This window comes from Haplochromis burtoni, unplaced genomic scaffold (assembly GCF_018398535.1).
Source record: "Haplochromis burtoni strain Fernald_Lab_line unplaced genomic scaffold, NCSU_Asbu1 Contig_47, whole genome shotgun sequence".
NCBI classification, from domain to species: domain Eukaryota; kingdom Metazoa; phylum Chordata; class Actinopteri; order Cichliformes; family Cichlidae; genus Haplochromis; species Haplochromis burtoni.
The window spans coordinates 2,731,611-2,738,432 of NW_024582408.1; the positions used below are offsets into that span (position 1 = coordinate 2,731,611).

The 6,822-nt window shown below is 44.6% G+C and overlaps 1 protein-coding gene across 1 annotated transcript in view; it reads right to left on the bottom strand.

Annotated features, from left to right (window-relative positions):
• fut8b (fucosyltransferase 8b (alpha (1,6) fucosyltransferase)) overlaps window positions 1-5,337 on the bottom strand; it is a 91,236-nt gene extending 85,899 nt beyond the window's left edge. Inside the window, exon 1 of the mRNA XM_005921515.3 lies at window positions 5,124-5,337. The gene's annotated coding sequence lies outside the window, so the exon portion shown is untranslated. The remainder of the gene's footprint in view (window positions 1-5,123) is intronic.
• Window positions 5,338-6,822: the final 1,485 nt, after the last annotated feature.

Below are 6,822 nucleotides of genomic sequence, written 5' to 3' on the forward strand. Positions count from 1 at the left end.
CCATTCTGTCAGATGAGCTCATAGTCGTGTTCTTTGCTAGTGTGTGTGTGTGTGTGTGTGTGTGTGTGTGTGTGTGTGTGTGTGTGTGTGTGTGTGTGGTGGGGGGCCTGTGCATTCTGTGTTCGAATGAATGCGAATTATTGTCACTGTGATCCTAATGTCCAGCATCTGGCTCTCTGACTCTGTTTGTTTTTTTAAAGCAGGGGTGAGGTGGGCAATCTGAGCATTTGTGCTTCAAGCTACACAGCTGCCCCAGTTACTGAGACTCTCTTCCCTCCTAATTTTCCATCCATACCCATCTGCCTCTTCTTTACTCCAAAATATCTGTCCCGTTCAGCCTTGGATGACACTAGTGACGACTTGTACTTTCTGGATTCTCCTGTGCTCGAAACATTCCTTAGAGTCTGTCAATTTTAGATCTTGTTTTAACTTAGACAGTGTAGGGTCCATAAAAACAACACAGCACAGTAAACTTGTAAGACGGCAAAGAATTTTTAGCATCTCTGAATCCCTCCAGCCCTCCATGCCTGTGCTGATCCTGGCCTGAGCTGTGGACTCAGAGGGGTTAACAAGGCTGTTTGATGGGCCATGGGCACTGAGCATCAGGGGTTTTGTGGGTAGATGGGTGGTTTCGGCTGTCTGTGTCCCACAGTGAATCCCTGAGCAACTTGTGATGAGCTAAAAATTCCCACTGTGTCTCATACCCATATGAATTCAGTTCCACAAGCAGAAAAGGCACCGCTTGCATTCTACTTGTCTTCGTGTGATGCTTACACAAAGATGCAAAACTAGAATACATACATATATTACATAGAAAGACATAAATTAATGCAAAGGCACGTGGGAGAGTGTGCAGCAAGGGGGACTTAAGTGCCTCCTACTGAAAAGCAGAAGAAACAGGGGAAGGAGGAAATTTAAGAGCTGCAAGTGGATGGGTACATGCCTATTTATGGATGGCTCCAATGAGCCGAGAAGAAATGTCGTAAGACCCACTTCCCACCTCAGACTGCTGCAGCAATAACTCCCCAAGAAAAAGCAAAAGCAAGCCTACACAAGGGAGTGTGCACGCACAAGTACACATTCTCAGTGATGCGGGTGAACTGCAGGCTGGGCAGCCTCCCTGCAGGGCCAAACAGAGAGGGGGCAGCATACTCTTCTAGGGGGAGCACTGGTCCGAATGTCTGACTGGTCACAACAAAAGTAACAGGAACAGGGTACACTCAGAGCTATCCCTCAACCCCACTGCATGTTCTAACATCCTCCAACCCCACCCGAGATAGATGTAGCAAAGACATGTGATCCATCTCCACTCCCTACACAAATCAAATCTGATGGCACATGGCTATCGGCTCAAGCTCCTATTGCGCCTGTCTGACTGAATTCCTATTCCAAACTTCTTCTATCCTGTCCTTAGATATTCAAGCGAGTAAAGATGGGAAGACAAACAACAAGACATTTAGACAGGCAGACAGCAGGGCAGGCCTTCCAGGGCCCTTTTCTTCTTCTGCTGGCGGAGAATGCTATCAGCCTGGATCAGGCTAGCCTACTCAAGCTGAGCTTCAGCAACCTCACGGGCCAGCCCGCTTTTCACCATGGAAACCTGCCCTATACTCGCCTTGTGATTGGCTCATGCAATCACTAGACAGTCACTCTGTCTTACAATACAGATAATAATGGCCCTCCAGCAGGATGACAGCAGGAGAAGAGTGATGCAGAAAGGTCTTTTTCCTACCGATTTTGCCCTTTAGAAATGCTGCATTCTGCAGGTGCACAAAACGTACAATACCTGAATGCTGCTCAGCTCGTTTCTTCTACAGATCCTAGCCAAACCCACAAAACACAGTCCCAACAAACTCATTAACATCTTAATATGTTAGTGATTATTTTCTCATCTCCATAAGGACGTTTTCAAATCCTAGAGGGCAAAAGAGAGATAAAACAAACCCCAAACAACCCCTCTAATATGAAAAATGCCAGCCAAATGCCAGCACTGGTCATACAGCAATTGCTCACTGAACCGCATTCATGGACCAGCTATTCTTTATCTCTTCTATCTTTACAGACCGAGCTCCTGATAATACGGCTCAAAAATGGGTATGTGTCCATGTTTCCATACATAATCATTTCCGCCTTTTTCTTCCCAAAAGCAGGGACAACAAAAGCAAAAGCGTCTTTTCAATGGCCTCTGCTCTATTTACAGTACATTGTCTGGAATTCGAATACCCAGCACAGAGATTAACAATACCAACAAATCAATGCTTGCGGATGAGCCTCTTTTGGTAACATTGTTACTGCATCTCCCTACAAGCACTGCCATGTCTTGCATAGCCTCTTCACTTCAGTTGTTCTTTGTGTTTATAGCATGAAGCCCCAAAACTGGGAGCATGTCTTCAAAATGTGCTGTTTGTTTCCTCCACAGCACAATTCAGCCTTCTCATCCGTCTGACGTTTTTAGAGAGGGGAAAAAGAAAAAAAAAGGATATATCTGGGACAACAGGGGGAGAAAGGGGATGTATACACAGCACCCCGAAGCCAACATCAAGCATTATACACACACAAACTGTACACTAAGCCAAAACACTGTGATGCTTGAAATTAGAATGGCTTTTCATGCAAACAGAGGCGCTTGCTGTGCAGGTGACAGGCTGGTGCTGCAGAAAGAATTGAAATGAAAAACAAATCCTATTTTAAATAAAAACACCACTTGGCAGGGACTCGCTGCGCTAAGCCAAACAGAGGAACGGTGCTCGCCACGTGACAAACGTGCACACGTTAAATACACCTATTAAATGAGTCGCCGCCCATTTTTGCTCATCGCCCCGCATCCAACCTCTTTGCCAGAGCAACAGTAATATGTTTAATGAAGTCATTAGTCAAAAAAAATGAAGACAGACAGCAGCATGAGGCACTGAAGGTGGAAGCGCAAAGGGCAGAGACAGAGGCAGGGAAACAAAAGGGGAATGGGGGGGGGAATGGATCAGCTGAAGTGTACTTCTCTGGAAAGCACATTCTCCTGCATTATAGATGCAGTATCATGCGTGCCAGCAGCTACATAGCTGCAAATGTAATATGTGTCTATTCTAATAAACCCAACAAACAGAAGGAACACAATCAGGGGTGGCATTTTACAAAAAAAAAGTTCAAACATGCCAAGTAAATTTTCAGGGTAACTGCATGTGAGCGTTATCACTACTGCTTGATCTAAGCGCTTCACCCAAATAAGACACCCGCGAATGAACTACTTTAATGAAATTATTAATACTTGGCTGGTATAAATGGGTCCACTCATGGCTATGCCCATTCTTTCCTCAAATGGCAAAGCCCAGATCAAAGCAAATTGTTGCCAAAGCGTGAGTCACAGTTGCTTTTATGTAAAATAATTGCCCCCTGACAGTTTAAAGCAACTCAAATATAACCACGCGTCTATCTGAAGCAGCACAGTGGCTGCCACTGGAATCCAAGACCGAGCTCCCCTGCCGTGGCATAGACTGCTGTCCCAGCAATATATACAGCTGTTTACTTATTCATGAATGGATTAGGGCTACTAACTCAATCAATCTGCTTCCAGTTACCAAGGCTGACTTTATTAGATAACATTAATGATGAATTAGTTGTCCATAGGTGTTGCATTTCTCCCTTGTCAGCAAATATAATTCAAATGGGAGCACAAGGGATATGGGCAGCAAATGGATCAACACTCTGGGGATGATTGTGGCACTATACAACATTACAGACTAATAAATTATAGTCGGGCCATATGCCATTGAAGAAAGAAAAATCACTTGTGTGCTTCATGGAGATGAGATATGTCTTGTAATATCTGCTCCAGACATTAAGTGATATGAAATAATAAAGTCAAGCAAAAAAAAAAAAAGAAAAGAAAGAGAGCCATCCTTTACAAATCGATTTTTATGAAAAAGAAATAAGATACCGCACTTATAATCTGTCTTATGGAACACAATTAAACAAGAGCCTTTCACTATGCTTCTTTCTGACATGCTTTGATTTTAGCTAGAGCTCTGACATCATCGCAGTATTACAGCCATTCATATACCAAGAGCTTTTGCTGCCTAAGTTGTACATTTATCACGAGCTATTTGGTGGTCCTCACATCACTATGAAGGAATACATCTTCTAATGGGTGCTCCTGCTGGGAGCTGAACCTCAGGCCTTACCAGCCCTGACGGTCCAGATTCTTATCAGTGGAACTACACCACACACAAAACACATACTTCCTCCGTGCGTGTGGGCGATGCCGTGCACAGCATCGCCAGCTTTATCGGAACGTGCACGCGTGCGAGTGGAGATGGGGAGCAGAGCTCACCCCCTCTGACCTACCTGACGCGATGCAGCATGAACTTAACTGAGCAGTTTTTATTTCTCAAAAACCCCATATCAGAGGCCTCAGCAAACACTACCCATACCTCCAGATATCGAAAACAAACGCACGCCTGGCTCTGGTGATACAAAGCGATTCCAGATACTAGCAGTTGTGCACTGAGGCTTACACACAGGCAGTTGCTTTGTCTGCCCGCCACGCATAAATACAACACAGCAAAGGAAGGGAGGCAGACACTTGTCAAACACACACGCCGGTGTCATGTGTCTTTATTAACACGTTGTGTGCGCGAGACTGGAGGTCAAAAGCATTGCATCCTTATTTAACGATACATAGAAAAGCGGCTAGCATATAGGCTACACATTTCTAGCACTGTTGATGTCAAAAATTAACCCGCTGCACGTTCATTCAGGTGATTATTGGGTCTTAAAAGGCGCTTTCACACTAACTACCCGGGTCCTGACGCGGTCACACTGTAAACCAATTTGTTCCGAGCACTTGCTCTTCTCAACGCGAACGAGCGGTAAAAAAAACAACAAAAAAAATAAACCGGGGGGGGTCGCAAGGCAGTTTGTGGGTATGTAAAGCAGCCAGGTGTCAACAAGAGAGACCCCCTGATGGAGAGTAAAAAGCGCGGATGTAACGGGACCTGAAATCGCTTCCTACCGTGACCGCTGTTTGATCTAACCAGCGACGCAGTCAACAGGCCGGGATGTAACGGGCTGAGCACTGCCTCTGCTGCTTCAACATTTCCGCCATGCGAGCAGCGTGATCCGCTACCTACCTTGACTTGATACGCCGGCTTCCAGAGGCACCCGACCCGAGCTGCGGAGGCTGGGTCCTGAAGCAGCAGACAGCCGAGACGTGTTGCTCCACAAAACTGAGTAGGACGGCTGCGGCGGAAACAGGAACTGAGGGGAGCTGGGGTCTGTGAATCCGTCAGTCGAGGCTGCTCTGTGGGGATCTGCTGAATGGCCGGTGTCAACAGAGATCGGAGAATGGGGAGGGGGATGAGACTCCACATCCGGTGAGATAATTTCAAAGTAAAGAATGCGCGCTTCAGGTGCAGTAGCTTAAAGTGGAGCTGGAGTTATATATACTTTAGGGTTGGAACTAAATATATTATTTATTCTTATTATGTATTTTTACTTAAAAATACAACAAATACATCATAAAACAAACATGTAAACAGATGCAAATTCATTGCACCACAGTGTGTTCAACTGTGTTGTTTTAACCTGTGTTCAGTGTATTGTCTGGCCTGGCAAATAAAACAAAAGAAAAGTTATTTATTATTTCTGTTTTGGAAAGGACTAAGACATCTCAAATACCCCTACGGTTGCTGATTTTCTCAGGTTAGTTAATCCGAGTTATTTCGTTTTATTGTGAAACAGAAGAACCTTGTCTTGATGTCTTGACGCATGCTCAACCATCCAGGTAAGTAAATTATCTAAGACAGAAGAAGTCACCTGGATGAGTGACGAAACGTTTCTCCCATTGAAAACGCTACTTCCAGATGAACAGAATCAACCTGCTGGGTACAGAAGAACCTCATTTTGTCTTGTTTCTTCCTTATTTTGAATTGTGTTTCCTCTTTTTATAGTATATCCGGCGGTGATACAGAAGCACTTTACTGCTCTGTGCCAGTGCGAAGTTCATTTGCAAACCATATTGTTTCATTTATTTTGAAGGCGCGTAGGTCTAATTTCCTGATTGCGCGTCGTTCTCAGTGATGCAGACTCTGATGGGAATCGTTGACTTGAAAGCGGCAGTGCGCACACCCGCGTTGGATTGGTGAATTGCATGGGAGCTCACAGACTGACAGACCCGGTGTCACCGGCCAATGGAGGGCACGACTCCCCCGTAAGCGTGGTACTCGACCTTGTGACTGGTACAGTGCAGAATAGAGACACTGTGCACCGTATTAGGTCATCAGCTCTCACTCGCCATCACTTATCTGTTACAGCCTCTTGCATTACTCTTGGCATATTCTCTGCCCTCATAATAACCGTATGTCTAAACTGAGCGATAAGACAAATAGCTTTAATATCCAACATTTCTGTCTTGCTTTACACAGTAAATGCAGTTGGGAGTATGTGTAGACAGAAGAAGGAAACTACCCCACATTTTTCCACCAGGTAAAGGGATGACAGGAATTCACATTAGAGTGAGTCATGTTTTTACGGTAGTTCGCTGACGCAGATTTTCCAAATTGTGTTATTAATATTTTACATCCATCTACCAAAATGAAAACTCGAAGAACTCCACAATACACAGGCAAGGACTTGCCTCTAAAGTATTTTACAGTCTGGGTAATGCTTTAAAAAAACATTTACGAAGTTTTAGCCACAACGTGTGTGTGTGTGTGTGTTGACCTTAAATACAAAAGATTGTGAGATATTAATAAACCCAAAGACGTTTTTATAAAGTGGTTAGGACTGTCACCTCATAGCAAAAGAGACCTGAGTTTGAAACCACTGACC